This window comes from Suricata suricatta, chromosome 2 (genome assembly GCF_006229205.1).
Source record: "Suricata suricatta isolate VVHF042 chromosome 2, meerkat_22Aug2017_6uvM2_HiC, whole genome shotgun sequence".
Lineage (NCBI taxonomy): Eukaryota > Metazoa > Chordata > Mammalia > Carnivora > Herpestidae > Suricata > Suricata suricatta.
This window is the reverse complement of record NC_043701.1, coordinates 20,887,110-20,910,872: the sequence shown is the minus strand read 5'-3', so window position 1 is coordinate 20,910,872 and position 23,763 is coordinate 20,887,110. Positions and strand designations below refer to the sequence as shown.

General features: G+C 41.8%; 1 long non-coding RNA gene across 1 annotated transcript in view; it reads right to left on the bottom strand.

The window, feature by feature from the left end:
• The window catches only part of LOC115278802, a 45,161-nt gene that overhangs the window by 17,078 nt on the left and 4,320 nt on the right, over positions 1–23,763 (bottom strand). Inside the window, exon 2 of the long non-coding RNA XR_003903099.1 lies at positions 3,522–3,657. This is a non-coding gene — a long non-coding RNA (uncharacterized LOC115278802). The remainder of the gene's footprint in view (positions 1–3,521; positions 3,658–23,763) is intronic.

The following is a 23,763-nucleotide window of genomic DNA, read 5'->3' as shown; positions in this document are numbered from 1 at the left end:
TAGCATCATGGTCTGGCAGCAGCCATGTCCCTTCACAGAATCAAATTCCTTCTGGACTCCTAGAACACTGACTTGCTACACTTGTGTGTGTGTGTATGTCTGTCTGTCTCTCTCTCTCTCTCTCTCTCTCTCTTAAGTAGGCTCCACATCCAGCATGGAGCCCAATGTGGGGCATGAACTCACGACCCTGAGATCAAGACCTGAGCTGAGATTAAGAGTCGGATGCTTAACTGACTGAGCCACCGGAGAACCCCATGCATCCCTGTCTCTTCAGCCCTGTGTTTCCACTCTTGCCAGTCATTAGGTGCTTCAGTATTCCTCTTAAGTTCCCCAACCCTGCCTACTTCCTTGTAAGTTGTGTCTTCATCAAATTATTTCAAAACCCCAGCTGAGTGTACCTTCAGTTTCCTGCCATGATCTTGCCAGATATAGATATAGAGAGGCAAAAATTTAATTTACAGAACAGACAGGCTCAGGTTGCCTCAGTCTAAGTTTAAGTAATGACCAGTGGGAACTGGAAGGTGATTCAGCAGCTGGGTTATCTTGTGGCCTCTTCCAGAGTCAGTATCTGTTGCTCTGTACTCTATTCATTATTGGGACTCTCTGCTTCTGCTGCCCTTGCTACTAAGGACTTTCTATTCTTTTCTTTGTCTCACAGCTTTTATTGCCTCCTGGTTTCTGCTGCCACGTGCCTGCAGTTTTCTTCCTTCCTTCTGTGTATCTTTTAGCTTCTGCTCATTGCTAACTGCTGACTCCCTCTCTGTATTTCATAGTCAACTCTCCCAGAGGACCTGACTGGTTTGGCTGCTCACCATCAAGTACAGACTATGGGGCAGAGCTTTCTTGGCAACCTATCACATCATCACAGGTTTATTGCCCTAGGTCGGGTGTCTGCTCCTAGAACAAATGGTTTGGGTTGGGACGGCAGAGTACGTTGGTACACAATTTGGTTTCCTGTCTATTAGAAATGCCGAGGGGCCTGAGGATGTGGCAGGTACTCTGACGCTTTCAGGGGGTTATCAAAACCCAGAGGAGCTTCTGTTGCCCTGTTTAGGATTAAGCATGGTTTCGAACTCTTGGTTCAGAACTTTTTATTATTGAGGATCCTTTTAACTATTTTTATTTTCTTCCAGATAAACTGCACCTTTTTGGAGGTAAGACACAAATTCTATCAGTTATAGTGATGATACTGACAAAATTATCAGCTATGATTGTTTTCTAGAATGTACCCCTGGAATCTTGGCCTCTTAGCTTTAAGCCAAGAGAATTTAGGAGGTGGTAGTCCCAGTTAGAGAAATTGAACCTGAAAATCTTAGCCTGTTTTATAAAAAATAGAACTCAATGGGCACCTGGGTGACTCAGCTGGTTTCAAGCTCAGGTCATGGTCTCACGGTCTGTGAGTTTAAGGCCTGTGTCTGGCTCTATGCTGACCACTTGCAGCCTGTAGTCTGCTTCGGGTTCTGTGTTTCCCTCTCTCTCTGCCCCCGCCCCCCCCCTCCACTGTTCTATGTCTGTCTGTCTGTCTGTCTGTCTCTCTCTCTCTCTCACATGAAATGAATAGACATTAAAAATAAACTTAAAAAAAAGAAAATAGAACTCAAACCAAGAATTAATGCTAATGTTTTATTTAGGATATACAATCCCAGGGCAGCAAGAGTGAGATAAAAAGGGAAGAAAGACAGAGAAAGATAGGAAACAGTACAAGACAATGTTTGAACAATCTGTAGATTACCTCCAGATACTATGTGCTGGAAACATGCTCAGGTAAGTTCTTGGGAGGGAGCAAGGAAAAGGAATCCATCTTGGTCCTTCCCTCCCATGTTCTAATTCCCATTGATCAAGATTCACACAGCAGGAGTAGCTTTCCTCATACTTGTAGTTATATAATATGTTCCCCTTGTTAGTCTCTCAGCAAGCTGCATACTCTACAGTATGGCCTTTAATCCTGGTTGGGGAGTAGAGAGAGAAGCCAGAAATTCATGGTGTGAAGCTGGCGAGCCTGGTCGCTCAGTGGCAGTCAAGGTAGGAACCAGGCTGGGAAAGTGGCAGATAAATCTGGCCTTAGGTTGGGGGCCTACCAGGGCCCAAACAAAGCAAGTCAGCTGCAGCAGTGGCAGAGACAGAATAAGCAACAAAAGGATGACAAGAGAATCTGATGCGACACATAAGATGTGTCTGGTATACTCAATATTAGAAGGAAGGTGAAGGCTGAAAGTTGCAGTTATGTCCAAAAGGTAGCTTGGTGAGGGTGCCTGGGTGGCTCAGTCGGTTAAGCATCTGACCTCGGCTCAGGTTATGATCTCACCACTCGTCAGTTCCAGCCCCACGTCCAGCTCTGTTCCGACAGCTTGGAGCCTGGAGTCTGCTTCAAATTCTGTATCTCCTCTTTCTGCCCCTCCCCTGCTCTCTCTCTCTCTCTCTCCCTCTCAAAAATAAATCAACATTAAACAAAATAAAACAAAACAAAACAAAACACCCCAAAAGACAGTTGAAAATTCAGAACTGGAACTTCCTCCAGAAAGATGGGTATTTTGAGGGTTATAGAAGAAATAACCAAAGAGAATTATATTCCCAGACAGCATAGAATAAAAGAGTAGGAGCATGGGCATTGGAGATAGGCAGATGCTTAAGTTGCAGCTGTGTATGATCTTGAGCAATTTACTTAATCTCTTTAAGACTTAGTCTCTTCATCCTTCACTGGGGAATGAGGATACTACAGAACTCTTGCTTCTGAAGCATTTGGCGCAATGCTAGGCATACAGTAAATGTTAAATAAACTGTGGCAATTATGATCACTAATATTTCCAGATGAGTATAATCTTCCCAGCACTTTCTCTTCTCCAGACTGACTCTGCCAGTGCTGGTCCTACATGCCCTGGAGCAGCATGGGTGGCTCACACCTGCGTCCTTTAATTACTCTCAAGGACAGCTGCCTCTGGGTCATCCAACACATGAGGTCACAGCACCCCAGTGCAGGGAGGTGGCCTCCTGCAGGGTGCCGACACATTCAGATGCAAGAAAGTAGCATCACAACCCATCATCTTTGGTACATAGGTAGATAGGACATATCTTAAATAGTCCATTTGCCTCTTTATTTTTTTCCCTTCAAAGTAGGAAAATAGAGTTTATTGGTCAAAACTTTGCCTTGGTGCCCCCAAGAAAGCACGGCCAAATGTATAAGTCCTAGGTCCTAACAATAAAGAAGCTCTTGTAAGACTTTAGAACAGAAGAGACTGCTCTGTACACAAATGGTATTTAATGGGATATCATCTCTGGATTACACATATCAAACTTTCTCTTTTCCCACAAATTGAAATTCTTTTGAATTTACATAGCATATTAAATACCAAGAATAATACATACTTAAAGTATGTACATGATTTGGAAATTTCTGAGACAACAAACACCTATTACTCTTCTGTTCAAAATTCCATTCACCCAGAACAAAACCCCAAATCCTTACCAATGGCTTCTGAAGACCTATGGGATCTAGTTCCCAGGTACCAGCCCTCCTCTCTTACCTCTAGGAGGCACTACTGCTTCCTTTGGTGCAAGTCTCTAGACACAGACTACTGGGGTCCAATCTCAGCTAGATCACTTGACAGTTACATTGTTTGGGGGCACTTTTTAAGCCTTCCTGTGCTTCAGTTTCCTCATCTGGAAAAGAGTAAAACGGTATTCACTTCACATAGTTGTTGGGAGAATTATTCTTTTTTTTAAATGTTTATTTATTTTTGAGAGAAAGAGAGCAGAACACACATGCACACGCAAGTGGGGGAGGGGCAGAGAGAGAGAGGGAGACAGAGGATCCACAGCAGGCTCCAGGCTGAGAGCAGAGAGCCTGATGCAGGGTTCAAACTTATGAACCAAACCATTGGAGCTCCTGACCCGAGCCTACGTTGGGTGCTCAACCCACTGAGTCACATAAGTGCCCCTGGGTTAGTTAATATTTTTAAGTGCTAAAATACTACTACTAGTAAGGGCTCATTAAGTATTTGTAGATAAACAAAATAAAATATTCATTGCACTCCAGCCACACTGGCCTCCTTGCTGTGCCTCCAGGAGGCCAGGCGCACTCCTTTTCCAGGGCCTTTGTGTTTGCTATTTTCCCAGGTGGCCACCTGAACAGCTTCCTCACCTCCTTCAAATCTTTGCTCAAAATATTGCCCCCCCCTTTAAAAAAAAGTTTATTTCTTTATTTTGAGAGAGACAGAGACAGCATGAAATGGGAAGGGGCAGAGAAAGAGAGGGAAAGAGAGACTCCCAATCAGGCTCTGCACTGTCAGCACAGAGCCTGCTGCAGAGTTCAAACCATGAGATCATGACCTGAGCTGAAACAGTCGGATGCTTAACCGACTGAGCCACCCAGGCGCCCCTCAAAATATCCCCTTTAAAATGATGACAAGTCTATTTAAAGTTGCAATCCCTTCCATACACCCCTATTTTGTTTCTTTTTCTCATTGGCACTTATCTACTTCCAATATTGCATAAAATTTGCAAATTTATTTGTTTTTCACCTGTCTTCTCTAACGAGAAGGTAAACAAGGGCAGGGAGATTTGTTTTATTCTTTGATGTATCCCATGTGCCTAGAACCTTGCATGGGACAGAGTAGGTGCTCAATACTATTTGTGGAATGAATGAATGCACTGTTTTCAGATGAACAAATTGAGTCTGTTTTGAAGACTGATTTGTAAACAAGCTTCCTAATATGCATGTAAAAGATGTCCCCAAAAGTTGTTCTCTTAGGCTGAATAGATATGCTCTCCTTCCCACAGTATTATTGACTAGGAAACTCCCCCACCTCCCCTAAAAGATATGTAAAGGTAAATTTTAGCTAAAACTCAGGCTGAGGTATCTCTAATTCCTAGTGAGCATACGCTGAATTAATGAAGTTGATGCACCACTAATTAGTTGCTAGTGGACCCTGTGGCACTGTCATTTATCCAACATGACCTGGAAGTTCTCAGGATGTGGAAACAGAACTAGTGGGCATCCACTCTGTCAGGTAACCAGCTGGGCTCAGACCTGTGAGGCAGGTATCCTCCTCACTATAGTACAGAAAAACAAACCTACACCTACAGAGGCCCTAGATCACTCACCTAAAAGGTGATAAAGCCAGGATTCAAACCATCAGTGTGCAAAACCCATACCCTTTCCAGTATCTCACTTTAACCCCTGATTTCTCATTTGTAATACATAGTAACATATACATATATAGTAATATAAATATATACTAATTACTTAGGCACAGATTTGTAACATTTAAAATAACATATGTAGGGGCACCTGGGTGGCTCAGTTAAACATCCGACTCTTGATTTCTGCTTAGGTCATGATCTAGCAGTTGGGAGATTGAGCCCCAAGTTGGGTTCTGAGTTGGGCATGGGGCCTGCTTGAAATTCTCTCTCTGTATGCCCCTTTCTTCCATTCACTCGCTCTCTCTCAAAAAGTAGAATAACATATGTAAAACAGTATACTCAACAAATGACAGGGTTTTTTTTGTTTTTGTTTTTGTTTTTAAATGGAATGGTGATGAGACTTTTCCCATGGGGAATAATCACATAGCCTCCCCAGGGAGAAAAATACAAGCCCTGACATATTGGGACAGTAGAGGTATGTCCTCTGGGATAGATTAGTGGGAGTAGCCACATTACAATTTAATAAGAAGAATTTTAGGGATACCTGAGTTGGCTTAGTCAGTTAAGTGTCCAACTTTAGCTCAGGTCATGATTTCTGGGTCTGGGAGTTCAAGCCCTATATTGGGCTCTGTGCTGACATCTCGGAACCTGGGGCCTGCTTCAGATTCTGTCTCTCTCTCTCTCTCTCTCTCTCTCTCTGCCCCTCCCCTGCTTGCACTCTATGTCTCTCAAAAATAAATAAACATTAAAATTAAAAAAAAAGAATTTTAAATTTAATAAAAGTTTAAATATTCACTGTGCTTTTTGCTCTAAGAGTTGACTGTATGGACTCTCACTAGCCAAATTTGAGATAGTCAGATCACCAAAATTTTGTTTGTATGGCTGAATAAAAATGATGGTGTATAAAAAGAAAAAGCCACACATTCAAAGAGATTTAAAAGGGGGAAGGGAGGGGTGCCTGGGTGGCTCCATCAGTTGGGCATCTGATTTCGGCTCAGGTCATGATCTTATAGTTTGTGGGTTTGAGCCCTACATCAGGCTCTGTGCTGACAGCTCAGACCCTGGAGCCTGCTTCGGATTCTGTGTCTCCCTCTCTCTTTGCTCCTCCCCCACTCATATTCTCACTCTCAAAAATAAACATTAAAAGATAGGGGGGAGGAGAGGAGAGATGAGAAATAAATAGACAAATAAAACTCTCTTCTTTACAGAGAATGCCAGCTAATAAATGTTAAAGAAATAATGAGGCTTAAGAAAAACAGTTATGTAATCCTCAATGTAAGAACTCATTCAATCAAAGACTATGAGTGGATGATAAATCCTTTGGGTGAACGGTTGATGGGTGTTATAGGTTGAATTATGTTTCCCAAGAAATGTATGTTGAAGTCACAGAGTTTTGGGGTGGGCTGGTCTGCAGGAATAGCTAACCATTACAATGATCTAAGTAATATTCTTTCCAAATATGTTCAAATGGAAACTAATCATGAGGAAACAATTAAAAAATCCTGGAGCATGGGACATTCTACATTACAACTGGCCTGGGTATTACAAGTCAGTGTCATGAAAAACAACAACGAAAAAGTGAATAGACTGTTCTAGATAGACTAGAGAGGTTTTTTAATCTCAGCACTAGTTGACATTTTGAATCATCTAATCCTTCATTGTGTGTGTGTGTGTGTGTGTGTGTGTGTGTGTGTGGTGTGGGGGAGGACTGCCTGTGTATTATGGGATACTTAGCAGGTATCCATGGTCCTTATCCACTAGATCCCAGTAGCACCCCCAGTCACGACAATGAAAAGCTGGATGTTCACCTTGGCTCACTGGACTAGAGACAGAATCAAATGTAATGTATGGACCTTGTTAAGATCTTAGATGAAACAAAAAAAGGTGGCCATGAAAGACATTTAGGACAATTAGAGAAATTTCAATGTGGAATTAAAGATACTGAATCATTAATTTTCCTAGGTCCGAAAATGGCATTGCCGTTATGTGGGATAAGGTCTTTATTTTTAGGAGACGTATACTGAATTTTTTAGTGAACCGTCATAAAGTATTCAACTTACTTTCAGATGCTTCAATGCATACAAATGTGTATTTATAGAAAGAGACAGCAGAGATGACAAAATGTTAACAATTGGTGAATCCAGGTGAAGAATATAAAGTCAGTCATTGTCATTCTTTTGACCTTTATGGGTTTGAAATTTTTCAAAATAAAAAGTTGGGAGTAGAAAAAGAGTCCATCTCACCTCTATTCCCTAACTCCTTAACTAATGTGATACAGAGTAGGCCGGTTGTAAATGAGTCTGGGTGCTCATTCAGCACTGCATGGACGGTGGGCTAGCACAAACCAGGTATGAGGGGAGGGGGCCTGAGAGAAGCCCTTTCTCCCAGGCTGAGGGAGGAGCTGTCCACAAGCTCAGCTTCCCATGGGACCACTGGCTTCGCTTGTGTAACATCCCATGGGCCCCAAAGCCTAAATGCTGGGCAGTTTGTGTATTTCCCAGGCAACTCCGGTAAACAGCTGGCACTAACATCCAGGCTGCCTAATGCCAAGACAGCCTGATTTTTCCTTACACTAATAAGGCTGATTCTCACACTCACCTGTTCTATACAAAAAAGAGATCAAAAGAGAGGCAGAGTCTCATTCCCTGGAACGAACACAAACCATTCTGTGAGGTCAGCAGGTCAGTCAGGGATGATAAGAGGATCCTCCCTTCTCTTAACGACGTTGACTTTGTAAGTCCCCTCTTTCTGTAGTAAAATCTAATTGTTTAACCTATACTATATGACGTAGTGGAATTCAGATCAAGTCCTTGCATTAAAGTGGCAACCATAAAGAGATCCATCATGCAGAAGGGCTAATATTTAAAACACAGACAAAACTCAGAAACCAAAACAGGAAAATGTTGATAAATGCTTTGGTATAAAACATTTAAAACTTTCATATGGTAGGGGTGCCTGAGTGGCTGAATCAGTTAAGCATCTCAGCTCAGGTGTTGATCTCAGGGTTGTGAGTTTAAGCTCTGCATTGGGCTCTACACTGGGTGTGAAGCCTACTTAAAAATAAATTAAATTAAAAAAAACTTTCATATGGTAAAAACTAACAAGAAAACACTGTAAATAGAGCCAAAGGACCAATGGCACAGAAGAAAAATTATTTGAAACCCAAGAGAAAAAGTGCTTATTTATTATGTAAAGAAAGCTTAACAGTTTTATGAGAAAAATAGAAGAATGGGCAAAGAATATGGCCAACTATTTCATAAAGAAAGTAAGAATGGCAAAAACTACTGGTGGGGATAAACTTCCCTAGTGCTTAGAAAATGCAAATCACAATAGCGTGATACTATTTTACCTATGAGATTGACAAAAAGTTGCAAGTTTGATAAAACTCAGTTGTGGCAAGGATATAAGTGAACTTGTATTGCTGATGATAATGTACACTGAACAAGTATTTTGGGGTTACAATATGGGAATATCTAATCCAATCTTAAATGTGCATATATTTTGTCCCAGTCATTCACTTAAAGGAATTTACAGATAGTCATACAAGTTCCCATTGATATATAGAAAGATATTCATGAGAGGGCGGCCTGGGTGGCTCAGTCGGCTGAGTGGCTTGAGCTCACAGTTCATGGGTTCAAGCCTCGTGTCAGGCTCCGTGCTGACAGCTCGGAACCTGGAGCCTGCTTCGATTCTGCGTCTCCCTCTTTTTCTCTGACCCTCCCCAACTCACACTTTGTGTATGTGTCTCTCTCTCTCAAAAATAAATAAACATAAAAAAAGGATATTCATGGGAACATTTTTTATAATAATAAGTTGAAATTATTTAAAAGTTCTGCAATGGAGCAATGGTTAAATAAATTATGGCACATCCAGTGATTAAAAGATCTTGGAAAATCTATATGTGCTGACCTGAAAGTATTTCTGACATATTATTAAATGAACGAAGCAAGTTATGGGTGTTTAGGAAACACCAGACTTCTTCCGGTGTGTCTCCTTTGCTGTCATACTACTACCACACTCACAATACTCTGATACCAGATCTGTGGGAGTTTTTCCCATACCAACCAATTCTCTGTGACACCATGGGTATCCTCCTGCAATTTAATTCAATTCTGGACTATCTACCTAGAGAGAGAGTAAGATCCCACAGGTGAGGGGCTCAGTCTCATGTGATTGCTCCTGACTTCAGATGCCAATCTCGTTATCCACAGCTTCTGTCTTGGCTACAAATCAGAGGTTCCCACGACCTCTTACCCTTTGGATTCGATTATTTGCTAGAACAGCTCACAGAACTCAGGGAAACACTATGTTTGCCAGTTCATTACATTATAAAGGATAATGTAAAGGATACAGATGAACAGCCAGATGAAGAGATATATAGAGCGAGGACTGGGAGGGTCCCAAGTGCAGGATCTTCTGTCCCTAATGACTTGGGCTGTGTCAACCTCCCATTAACTGGATATGTTCACCAATCTGGAAGCTCTCTGAACCCCATACTATTGGGATTTTCATGGAGGCTTCAACATGAAGGCATCATCAATCATTAGCTCCATTTCCAGCCCTTGTCCCCTCTCTGGAGAATGAAGAGTGGGACTGAAAATTCCAAGCTTATAATCGTGGCTTGGTCTTTCTGGGGATCAACCCCCTTTCAGGAGCCATCCAGGAGCCCACCTCACTAGAACAAAAGACACTGCCAGGAAATTCAAAGGCATTTAGGAACTTGTGTCAGGAAGTGGGATCAAAGACCAAATATTAGAACAAAGATGCCCCTGGTGCTCTTATCACTTAGGAATTGACAAGGGCTTTAGGAGCTCTGGGCCAGGAACTGGGGGTTAGAAACCAACCTGTGTATTTTCTATTATCTCACAATGGGACACTGTATATTATATGATCTTCTTTGTGTAAAAATGGTGTATATATTATATATGCTTATGTGGAAAGAATACACAAATAGTTAACAGTGCTTATCTTGGGATAAGAGTAAGAAGATTTTTCTTTCCACTTTAAACTTAAAAAAATAATTTTTAAAGAGAGAATGTATCCAAGTAGGGGAGGGGCAGAGACCTATAGAGACAGGGGATCCCAGAGAGACAGCAGGGCAGAAGATCCAAAGTGGGCTCTGTACTGACAGCCCAATGCCGAGCTCGAACTCATGAACCATAAGATCATGACCTGAGCTGAAGTCAGCTGCTTAACCAACTGAGCTGCCCAGGTGCCCTTCCACTTTAAGCTTTTTTGAAGTTTGAATTTATTTTTATGTTGGTGTCTCACTTTTGCAGTGAGAAAAAAAATACACAGATTGTGCCTTGAAACATCTTTCACAATGTCAATCAGTACCCCTTCTGATACTTTTGCAGAAAAAATATTTTAATTACTGAAACAGGATGAAGCGGTGTGTAGGAAACATGATTTTAGTTGGGGATATGCAAATATGCAAATCATATTGATCCATTACAACTAGTTGTGTGATTTTTAGCCCCTGGGAAGGCTGGATCAGAGCAGTTACTAACTTTCTCAGGGTCTGGTCATTCACCCTTCTTAAATTGCTCAGGCCAAGTCTTCTGCAAGAAGACTCCTACTAGAACACAACAGTAGCCCAGCAAGGAAAAAACAGTGTGGCAGGAAATTTTTTCTCCCACTTACTTTTTCCTTCTCTTCTAAGTTTCTTCAGGGACATGGAATTTAAGATATAAACATCATCCCAAAGTACCAACGATATGGGGAAAAGTTGCAAAGATGCTTGGATAATTCTTGTTCTTTGTAAATGCACCATATCTGTGTCTGGCTGATCCTCTTTAAAATACCCAAGGTACTAATCTGCGAGGACAGCTTCTATCAGGGGAAGATTTTCTGTTCCCAGTGAAGTGGCACATTCAGTTCTTGGTGCAGGCTCACTTAATTCCTATTAGTCATTTCACAGCTGTATCTTGGGAAGAGGGAAATCTCAAATACTTTTGGCTGATTTCACTAAACTAAAAACAAGACCTTTCCTCTTTTCTTATAGTTCCCATTTGTTTACAAGTTTCAAGGCAATCTTTGTCTGTCTTTGTGGGTATTTCTCCTAAATGTTTTAGTTGTCTGCTACTTGTGTACCTAGAATTGTTGCCCTTCAGAGCAGGTAGATGCTGGATCAACTACCCAGTTTGTCATTGAATTGGTGGTGCAATTTTTGTTTGGTGGCTTATGATTCTAAGGTTGTTCAAGGACACTGCTTAAAAACATAGGTCAACTACCAAGTGAGACACTGGATTCGATCAAGGTTTGTTTGTTATTGTTTAGGTTATTCAAGGACATTAGATGAATCCACAAATTTGTTATTGTAGCGTTGCTATGAATGCTGAGGATACACATACGGGATTATTATTATAGGTAGGTTTGTGACAGCCGGCCCTGATTTACTTATTTCCTCAAGCAGATACTTTGAACAATTACTTAAATACCTCCACTCTGCGATTATAATAATAATGTTAATGATTTTGCAACTGAATACGTAATTCAGGGTGTATACACTCAACTACTTTTTTTAGCTTGTTTCTCTTTTTAAGGTGATGTCAGCGACCGTTGTCGTTGTCTAGATTGTTGAAGAACAAAGAACCATTTTTGTATTGAGGCTCACTGAACTACATGAAAAAAGTCATCTTAGGTCAATAAGAAAAATAATTGTTATAGTTAGTATTTAAAGAATGCTAGGAGCACGTTTTTTTTTTTTTCTCCTTGGAGAGACAAATATAGCATTTTCAGAACTTAATTGCTTTTATTTATTTAAGTAATTTCTATGCCCAACGTGGAGCTCAAACTCATGACCTGGAAATCAAGGGTCATGTGCTCTACTGGCTGAGCCAGCCAGGTGCCACATGACTTATCTGCTTTTATTTTATTTAATTTTTGAAATTTTTATGTTTTTTATTTATTTTTGAGAGACAGAAGGAAACAGCACGAGCATGGGAGGTTGGAGAGAAGGGAGACACAGAATCTGAAGCAGGCTCCAGGATCTGAGCTGTCAGCATAGAGCCCGACACGGGGCTCAAACCCACGAACCCTGAGATCATGACCTGAGCTGAAGTCGGAGCTTAACCGACTGAGCCACCCATGTGCTCTGACTTGCCTGCTTTTAAAGTTAACAAATATCTTATTTGGCAATTATAAATATCTGACAATGGTTTTGTTCTATAGTTTAGTCCATTAAGGAGCAGCAAGTGGAAAAGATGAAACAGAAGAGAGAGGTGTGTGTTATGGGTAAGATTGAGACAAGACAATGAAGAGTGAAAGGAGTCAAGTCAGATGCAGCAGGAACAGGGAGATGCAGAAGGTAATGCAAGATAAACAAGGAGTAAGAGGAATAGGACAGAGAGACAGTGATAGCACGGGAGAGCAGTGAAGGAGATAGGAAGAGGGGGGAAGAGAAACATGGGTAAAGAAAAAGGAGAGGAAAAAGACAGAGTGGGGGATTTAAAGAAGCATTTCTGTTTGCTTTTTGGATGAATGTGGGGTGTCTAGAGCATGGCATTTACACTGGCATCACCTGTTATCATTCTCTTTGAAATACAACTTAGGTACCAAATAATTTTCATTGTAGACCTGGTCGACAAGGTGGGAGAGTCCAAATGGGAATCTTACGACTGAGTGGAGGTCTACTGCAGCATCTGGTGTCCTGATGCTCACTTCTCAGGGAAATTCCAACGGGAGAAGGAGAGGTTAGCTGCCAGGTAACGCTCTCAACCTTGGCTGCACATAGAAATCTTTTGAGAAACTAAGCACCTGACTGGCAGAACCGGCCCCCAGCCAGCGTCTTCGTAAATAAAGCCGCATCCATAATTTTAAGGGAAAGGAAAAAAAGAGAAAGCTTTTGAGCAATTTAAAATGAATATATCAATGCCTAGGTCCCACCCCTAACATGTAACTGTTTGGGGATGTGGTGTGGGAAGTTTTAAAAGTTCTCCATGTGATTCCAATATGCAGCCAAGAATGAGAGCCACTGCTTAGAGGCATCTCTTTGAACATGCTCACCAGAGAATCCCAGTAAAATGCTGGTTATTTTTTCGGCTCTGAGAGCGGTGACCTGAACATTAAGTTGCATAAAATTAGGCCAAAGGCCAGAGGTTCTCAACCTTTGTGCTATATATTTAGTAACTGGCATTGTTGGAAGTTGGTTGGAGAGGTGGAGGGACGAGAGGTAATTTTGAGCTTATTTAGAAATATACAGGAAGAAACGAAATGAAAATTATCACTAAAAGAAAGGTCTCGAGCACCTGGGTGGTTCAGTCGGTTAAGCATCCGACTTCGGATCAGGTCACGATCTCATGGTTCGTGGGTTTGAGCTCCGCGTTGGGCTCTGTGCTGACAGCTCAGAGCCTGGAGCCTGTCTTCAGATCCTGTGACTCCTTCTATCTCTGACCCTCCCCTGCTCACGCTCTCTCTATCTCTCTCAAAAATAAATAAAAACATTTAAAAATTAAAAAAAAAAGAAAGACACAAAAGTAAAAAAAAAGATCTCCATAAAAATTTGCATTTAAGAAATGATTTGGCCCTATTCCAACATTGAGGGCATCTGGTGTCTCTCTGACGACAAACCTTGGTTGACCTCTGACTGATCTGCGATGTTGGGGAACCAGGAGAACTGGTTTGCTTCTTTTGTGTGTGTTCATTGTACTGTGTAGCTCAGCTGCGTCCCTTGTCCCACGACATCCCTGTTCCCTTACTCTCTGACCTGCTCTGCATGCCGGATCTCGTTCTCTTTTCTAGTCCAGAGCCGCCGAGAACTCACTGTCACTAGGCTCTTCTATTTTGGTCATTTTGTAGTTCTCTCTGTTTCAGTTAACACCAAAACTTATTTAACCTGAGCGTCACCTGTGCTGATGTTCTAACGCAGAAAACATAAAGAAGCTGTCCCCAGTCAGCCTGATCCTTTCATCTCAGGTGACATATACACATTTCCATTAAAAGTGGCTTTCTGGGGGTGCTTGGGTGGCTCAGTTGGTTAAATAACTGACTTTGGCTCAGGTCTTGATCTCATGGTTCATGTGTTCAAGCCTTGCACTGGGCTCTGTGCTGTCAGCACAGTCTGCTTGGGATCCTTGGTCTCCCACACCCCACTCCCTTATTCTCTCTCTCTCTCAAAAATAAATAAACATAAAAAATAATAAAGTGGCTTTCTGGATCCAAAGTTTCTTAACTCAGAAAGGGATTCTCATCTGATGACTTTCATGTGAAAGGGGAAAGAGAGGTGGCCTTGACAGACTCACAGGAGCCAACACGTGTAGGCCTATTCTAGATGAGTCTACCATATTCTAGGTAGAGCTTTAATGAGGAAAGATATTTGGCCTCCGTCCTTATGGAGATAATGCTACTGCTAACCACCACTGTGGGCACTATTGTTACTTTGTATTTTATATTCATATGCTAATGCTTTTTAGCTGCTTTGTATGTTTAACCCATTTCATATCTGACTAGTTAACTGTGATCTCCTTAATAGCTAGGTATATTCCCAGCACCTGGCACATAATAGGGGGCTGGTTAAGTATTACTGAATAAATGATGCAAGTTGAAGCAGTCCAGGTGATGAAGGTCAGAACAAGGAGGATGAAGCAGGGAGGAAATGAGAGGGGGGAGTTCCATTTTATCTTTCACAAAAACCATGCTGAGCTCCTGATTGTAACAACTGGACAAGAAGCACGGACAGATCATGACTTAACCTCAAACATTTATTTTTAAAAATTATTTACTTTTTAAATTTTAATCTCTTTATTTTAGAGAGACAGAGCATGAGTGGGGGAGAGGGACACAGGGAGATAGAGAGAATCTAAAGCAGGTTCCACACTCAGCGTGGACCCTGACATGGGGCTTGTTTCCATGACCCTAGGATCATGACCTGAGGCGAAATGTAGAGCCTCAACTGACTGAGCCACCCAGGTGCCCCTTAACCTTAAACATTTGTACCCAGACGACTGGGATAATTTTTTCTGAGCCTGTCTCACTTCCCCCAAAAGGACTTCTGGTTCCAAACACACTAGGAATCAGTGCTAATTGCTTTTTGGAATATTATTTTGTCAGCCTCATTTAGAGGTGGTAATTTGCAAAGCAACCTGCCGCAGTTGACAGTTCATCTATGGCTGTGTGGTGTTCAGACGTTTCCTGGGACTCCTGCCCACCTCCTAGGCAGCTGGCAGTGCTCACCGGACCAGGATATGTGCTCACCTGGGATTAACTGGGATCCTGTAGCACTTGTTGTGTCTGGGATTTTTTAAATTCTGGAAGGGTGAAGACCCAACCTTATGGAATCCAGAAAATAAAAGTACAGTAACTCATAATTTAAGAATTAGCAGGCACTTTCCGTCACTGAGTCCACGCTAGGCTGATTGCTAGGAAATTGCAGCTCTGACAGAGTCAGTGACAAGGTCAGCAGGCTGGTAGCTGGGAGGCTGGGTAGAGAATCTATATTCTCTGTGTGGCCCCAAGCTGTGAGCTGGGGTTCTGCCTTTACACCTGTGTGGATGTAAGTGTTTAAGTTACTACAGCTGACCCTTGAATGACACGGCTTTGAACAGCATGGGTCCATTGAGAAGCGGATTTGTTTTTGATAAATATAATACAGTACTATAAATGTATTTTCTCTTCCTTTTGATTTTAATGTTTTTTTTCTTTTCCTAGCTTACTTTATTGTAAGAATACAGCATATAATATACATAACATACAAAATATGTGTTAACTGTTTTGTTATGGGTCAGGCTTCCAGTCAACAGTAGGATATTTGTAGTTAAGTGTTTAGGGAGGCAAAAGTTTTACATGGATTTTAGACTGCAAGAGGGTGGAGAGGGAGGATGGTGCCCCAAACTCCCCTTCAAGGGTCAACTGTATTTGTTTCTTTTTGAAGCTCTTTTCCCTGGCCAGAGACTTCCTGGTCCTCCTTCACACACGCTTCAAGGTCACAGTTCAGACCAAAGTGTTTACCAAAAAACTAGGCGCTTATGAGATGACGAATCATTGCCAGTTCCTGCATTCCCTGTGCCTCGGCTCCAACCAAGCTCAGCAAACCAAGGGAGGCATAAAGTGGTCTCTAATACCAGGGATTTTCTAGGGTTGGATGCCAGGAGGCAAAAGGACAAATCTGGTCTGGTATCTCCAGCAGGCCGAGGCTGTGGCGGCTGCTGCTGCCATCTCCTGGGAGCAGAAAGACCCGGGCTTCACACCTGAAACTAGTCTCAGGGTTCACCTGTGACCTGGGTGGGCAGAGGTCCCACTGGGGCTGGTGGAGTTCCTTGTCCTAAAAAATAAAAGGGCTATCGCCTTACTTACAAAATGCTTAGAAATTTGCTTTTCATCTGCTCCTTCTGGCAATGTTGTGCTCAAAGAAAGGATTCCAAACAACAATAGCAAAGTCGAAATGATATGGAAATCATGAGAAAGCAGAAGGTTGAGACAGAACCATTAGTTGTAGGAATACATCATGTATTTCTCTTGGCCTTCTGAATCCTGAATGTATACACTGATAATTGGATAATAGGGTACATATGAGTTTGGGAAATCTTGACCTCCAAGAACCTGAGTTTATTTGCAGGGTTGCTGTGAGGATTAATTGAGATAATGCATGCACATTTCTGGTATGCAAGAAATGCTCAATGGGAATTATTTTGGGGTAAATTCTAATCCCCATGATGATTTTCTTCATTTACTAACCAAAAATGGATGGGCAGCCCCCATGCCTTTAATTCTTTCCAGTCTTCCCTTTAATTCTTTCCAGTCTTTTGATCTACAGACAATCCCCTAAGCACACTCCTTTAATTTTTGAAAAATGTAATCATAATTAGTGCTATGGACTGAAAGTTTGTGTTCTCCTCAAATTCGTATGTTGAAGCCCTAATCTCCAATGTGTTGGTTTTAGAAGGTAGAGCACTTAGAAGGTGTGATTAGATTTCAATGAAGTCAGAAGCTTCCTGATGGGATTAGGACCTTTATAAGGGGATGAGACCAAGGGGTGCCTATCAGTTAAGTGATTCGTGAGATCGAGCCCCACTATGGGCTGTGTTCTCTCTCCTTCTCTCTCTGCCACTCCCTCCCAAAATAAATAAATAAACATTAATAAAAGGGTAGGAATGAGACCAGAACTCCTCTCTCTCAGCAATATAGCAAGAAGGCTGCCATTTGCAAATCAGAAATAAGGCTGTAGACACCAAATCTACTGATGCCTTGATTTTGGACTTCCCAGCTGACAAGTGTGAGAAATAAATGTTTGTTGTATGAAAATTAATAAAGGAAAACCTCACTAAAGTAGATAGAGGACAGATACTCAATGTCAGTTATAGGAAGAATTGTCAATTATAGACTCCCAACAGAAGTGTCTATTACAGGCCCCAAAAGAAGAATCATCACCAGGAAAGAATCATCAATTACAGGCCCTAACAGGGAAATGATGTATATTGTGTCTTCCATAAGACATTGACTCCCTCTGCAACCAGCTAATGAGAAGTCATCACCCCAAACTCTTGCTTTTCTCCAATGGTCATTCATTCAAAACAATCCTTCCTGACTTCCTCTTTCTTCTTCCTAAAATAACAACCCTCTCCTTTGCTTGTTGGACAAGTATGGTTTTGCTGTAGCTTGCATGTCCTGAATTACAACTCTCTGCTATTACTAAATTTTTTTTTAATGTTTATTTATTTTTTGAGAGAGAGAGAGAGAGAGAGAGAGAGAACACGAGTGAGCGAGGCAGGGGCAGAGAGACACACACACAGAATTTGACACAGGCTCCAAGAGGTTCTGAGTTGTTAGCACAGACCCCAAGGTTCTGAGCTGTTAGCATGGACCCCAATGCGGGGCTCGAACTCACAAACCATGAGATCATGACCTGAGCCAAAGTCAGACACTTAGCCAACTGAGCACCCCAGGCATCCCTCTGCTATTTCTTTTTTTTTTTTTTTAATTTTTTTAAATGTTTTATTTATTTTTGATACAGAGAGAGACAGAGCATGAGAGGGGGAGGGGCAGAGAGAGAAGGAGACACAGAACTGGAAGCAGGCTCCAGGCTCTGAGCTAGCTGTCAGCACAGAGCCTGACGCGGGGCTCGAACCCACAAACGTGAGATCTGACCTGAGCCGAAGCCGGAGGCTTAACCGACTGAGCCACCCAGGCGCCCCTCCCTCTGCTATTTCTGAACAAACCTGGTTTTTGCTGGCAAAATAACTTTTATTGTTAAGGTTAATAGTGTTTAAGCCAAGCAGTCTATTATATTTTTGTTACAGTAGCACAAGCTAACTAAGACAAAAATTGGTACACAGAAGTGGGCATATTGCTGTAACACACACCTAAAAGTGTGGAAGCAGGTTTGGAAGTTGGTAATGGGTGGGGGCTGAAACAGGAGGTGCATGATGGAAAAACTCAATATTGCTGTGAAGGGACTGCTAAAGGTGATTTTGGCAAGGGCTCAGGAAGAAGACAGCTGAAGAGAATGCCTTTTTTTTTTTTTTAAGACCATACGTGAATAGAAGGTTTCTAGAAACATAGACAATAAAGGCCATTCTGGTTTCAGGCAGAAATGAGGAACAGGTTATTGGAAATGGGAGGAAAGGTGATCTTTATTATAAAGTAGCAAAGCATTTGGCTGATGTGTAATCTTGTGCTTGGGCTCTGTGAAGGTTTACAAGCAATGAAATTGGGATCTAGCCGAGATTTCTTTTTTTTTTAATTTTTTTTATGTTATTTATTTTTGAGAGACAGAGATAGTGTGAGCAGGGGAGGGTCAGAGAGAGAGGGAGACACAGGATCCTAGCTGAGATTTCTAAGCAAAGTGTTGAAGAAATGGCTTGGTTCCTCCTGTTTGCTTATTGGTAAAATGAGAGGAGATATGAACTGATGATAGAACTGATATGCAAAAAGAAACCAGAATTTAAAGATTTGGAAAATTCTAAGCCTGTCCACGTTATAAAAAATGAGAAAGTGTATTTAAAGAGAACACTAAAGGTACGCTGGCTGACCATTTTATAAGGAGATTAGTGTGAATTTGAACCAGAGAACTAATTGACCACCCCAGGAGGGATACTCCAGTTTGAACAGAAGGGGATGGACATGGATGGAATGAAGAAAGGGTGTTGGACATCTTGAATTTATTAGGACCAGGACCACAGAGCTGTTTTGCTGGAACAAGAGCTATTCTTCAAGACTGGGAAAGAAGGACCCTGGAAACAATTTGAGATCATTAGGGGTGCCATTAGGCTTTCAAAAGAGGCTATCACCTGTTACAACAGGCCAGATGGCTTCCACCCACAGCTCTGGGCCCAGAGGGTGTTTCTCAGGCAAGACAGTGCAGCAGTGGCAGCCCTCAACTGGACCCCCTTTTAGGGGCCCACAAGACAGTGCTAAAGGCAGCATAGAGCCAAAGGGGATTATTCTCAGGCTTTAAGCTCTCAGAGAGTTTGCCTCCTTCTTTACAATTTTTTCCTTTTGGAATGCAAATGTCTATAGTATGCCTGTCCTACCACTGTATTCTGGATGCACTTAACTTACTTGGTTTCACTGGTTCATAGCTGGAGAGGAATTCTGCCTCAGGATGAGCCTAAATCAGATCCATATTGGATTTAGATGATATTCAGATAAGACTTTGCACTTTAGATTTTATGCTGAAATGAACTATAAGACCTTGGGGCTGTTGGGATGAAATGAATGTATTTAGCAAGTGAGACGGACACACATTTTGGGGGGCCGGGGGTGGATGCAAGAAGCTGGATGTAAGCAGATCAGGAAGAAGGCTCTCATCAGATACTGAATCTATTAAGCACCTTGATCTTGGACTTTCCAGCCTCCAGAACCGTGAAAATAAGTGTTTGTAATTTAAGCCATGGAGTTTGGTATTTTTGTTATAGCAGACTTAATTGCCTAAGACAATTAGTGAGAAGAAATCCAGGAGGAACTAAGAGATTCAGTTCAGGAAATATTTCTTGAGCATCTGCTATGTGACAGTTATGGAGGACTTAAAGAAGAATAACGTAGGTGTAGTCCCCAAAAGTTCCCATTAAATACATGAGGAAAAAAGTGGACTGAGACTCAGGGTTCTGGATTCAGATCTGCAAAAGGCCAATTGTATAGATGACCTTAGACATGACATCAAATATAACTGGGTATTAGTTTCTTCATCTGTTCTTCATCTGCATTGTAAAAGGAAATTCTCCCACTTACAGCAGAGCCTGCCTAGGAGATGGCACACTGAATCCTGTATTGTGCTCCTACCCTCCTCAACAGCTAAAGCTGTTAAACAAACCATGAATGTTGCATGACTCTGGTCAGCTAAAGCAAGATCCTTACAGGACCTATCTGAAGATTTATTTTTTCTCCTGACCACTGAAGTATGGGGGTTGTTTTAACCAACCACGGACAGAACTGTTGATTTATTCCAGCCCATTTAGAGGGTTTATTTTTTATTTTTATTTATTTATTTTACACTTTATTTATTTTTGAGAGACAGAGAGGGACAGAGTGTGAATAGGGGAGGGGCAGAGAGAGAAACAGACACAGAATCTGAAGCAGGCTCCAGGCTCTGAGCTAGCGGTCAGCACAGAGCCTGACAAGGGGCTTGAACCCATGATCTGTGAGATCATGACCTGAGTCGAAGTTGGACCCTTAACCGACTGAGCCACACAGGCGCCCCCAAGGGGGTTTATTTTAATTCTCAGTGAGCATAACAATGATGAAACCCCTTCCTTAAAATTAAAAACACCTCTTTCCCCCCTTAGTCTACTGTGTTCCTTTGCCTGGAAATAAATCAGCCAAATTTGTTTTGCTTTCTAACTCTGGTGGTCTTTTTTGACAACATCTTATACCTGAATAGTACTTGACAGTTTACAAAGTCTCTTCCTACTTGAGAAGAATGGGAATGTAATCAAAAAAGAAAGGCTTCTGAACCAAAGAGATTCTGGCTGTTACTGACTAGCTATACCTCCTTGGAGAAGTTATTATATCAGTGAAGGTCCCAGCTAGAAACAGATGGTATTCTCAAACTGGGCAATTTAAGAGGCTTAATAAAGGGACTATTTATAAAAGTGTGAGAAAATACCAGGAAACCACAAGAAGAAGGAGCAGGGGTGGTTTACTGGAGCCCAGAACCAGAGAGTTGTGTGGAAAGACCACTTGGGAGGAGGACTTGGGACCTTTGGTCCAAAGGGCCAGTCAGCCCAGGGTGACCTTCCAGGCAGGGAGTCAGGGGAAGGACTACCCCTACCTCATTCTCTTCTGTCCTGCACATGTGAAGAAGCAAATCAAAGACAATAATTACTTAACCTTTCCAAGTCTTATTTTTCTCATTTGTGAAAGGGGAATGTTTATATCTCAGAGTTTTTGTGAATTAAATGAGAACTCACATTATCTCATGGTAGACAAACTAGGCACTCAATCATTCTCTCCCTTCACTTGATCTTCAAAGCACCCATGTGAAGCAGACAGGACAGGTTTTATTAAATTTAGTTTTAGAGGTGGAAAATGAGACTCAGGGAAGTTTATGTGAATTTCCCAAGGTCTCATAGCTAGAAAAGTAGCACTCCTAGAAAAGTAGCAGACCTAGGAACAAAACTAAGATTTTCAACACATTCTCTAGGTTTCCTTCCACAGATTAGTCTTGTGCCCCTACTCCCCTACTGCAGAAGGATGCCACTGATGGTTTCTTCTCTCTAGAGCTGCTATCCCTGGAGCTCCAGTGACTCTGTTACTCAGAGAAAAATTTATTGACTCAAGAATCAGTGCCTGAGCCAAAAGAAGCAACTACTAGGTTGGTTAGATAAAAAGGCGGCCAGGGTCACCTGGGTAGCCCAATTGGTTAGGCATCTGGCTCCTTTTTTTTTTTTTTATGCTTATTTATTTGAGAGAGAGAGACATAGTACAAGTGGGGGAGAAGCAGAGAAAGAGGGAGTCACAGAATCTGAAGTAGACTACAAGCTCTGAGCTGTCAACACGGAGCCCGATGCAGGGCTCGAATTCACCAACCGTGAGATCATGACCTGAGCCGAACTCAGACGCTGAGGTGACTGCCACCCAGGTGCTCTAAGCATCCAACTCTTGATTTTGGCTCAGGTCATGATCTCACTGTTTGTGAGCTGGGTTCTACACTGACAACCAAGAGCCTGTTTGGGATTCTCTCTCTCCACACCTCCCTCCCTCTCTGTCTCTCATAATAAAAAATTAAAAAAAAAAAAAAGAAGAAGAAGAAGAAGGCCAACTGCCTCTGAGGGGACTAGGTATAAGACTTTGACCAAATAAATTTTTTATATTTCATGCTTGGCAATCCCATTTGGATGTCTATTAGACATCCCCTGCATAGTACATTAACATCAGAATCCTTTGTTTTGTTTTTGTTTGTACCTCTTAATCCTCTTCATGCATTTCACCCATCCCTCCACCAACCTCACCTCTGGCAATCACCAGTTTGGTCTCTGTATTTAGGAGTGTTTGTTTTTTTGTTAGTTGATTTGTTCATTTGTTTTTTAGATTCTTCATGTAAGTGAAATCATATGGTTTGTCTTTCTCTGACTTTATTTCACTTAGCATAATACCCTCTAGGTCCACCCAGGTTGTTGCAAATGGCAAGATTTCATTCTTTTATATAGGTAGATACCACATCTTCTCACTGTCAGGATAGACTCTGACACAGGGCTTGAAACCACGAACCATGAGATCATGGCCTGAGCCAAAATCAAGAGTTGAATGCTTAACCACCTGGGCCATCCAGGTGCCCCTCTTTGCATTTTTTAAAAAGTATGCTCTACACCCAACATGGGGCTTTAACTTACAACCCCGCAATCAAGAGTCATGCGCTCTACTGACTGAGCCAGCCAGGCACCCAATCTTTTCAAATTAGTGTTTTAATTTTTCTATGTATATAGACAGTAGTGGAATTACTGGGTCATATGTTATTTCTATTTTTAATTTTCTGAGGAAACTCCATACCATTTCCCACAGTAGTTGCATCAATTCACATTCCCACCAACAGTGCAAGAAGGTTCCCTTTTCTCCACATCCTTGCCAACACCTATTTCTTGCCTTTTTGCTACAAGTGTAAGGGGACATTTCATTGTGGTTTTGATTTGCATTTCCCTGATGATTAGTGGTGTTGAGCATCTTTTCATGTGTCTCGGTCATTTGAATGTCTGTATTCAGAATTCTTGATTTCTTCTACCTTGAAACTGTGTCTAACTCTACATCTTCCCCTCTCGATAAAAGTGTCACTATTTACCCTATGATGCAAACCCCAAGCCCAGGATAATCCTTGATTCTTTCCTTTTCTGCTGCCTTCTCTCTCTCACCAGCATGTCTAGTTGGCTTTACTTCCAAAATATGTCCCAATTCAACCACTATTCTTCATCTCCTCTGCTAGTCCAAACCACCATCATCTTTCGCCTAGCTACTGAAATAACCACCTGTTAAGTCTTCTCACTTTAACTCTTGCCTTTCTCCAACCCACTTTCTGTTTTGCAGAGTGACCTTTACAAAGTGTAAAGTGGATCATGCCGTTCCTTGGTGTGAGTCCCTACATGGGCCTCTTCTTCACCCTTCCATGTTATGGCTCCTTACCATGGCTGTTAGGGCCCGACTTTTCCAACTCTGCTCTCCCCCATCACTAGGCTACAGCCACACTTAAAAACATTAAAA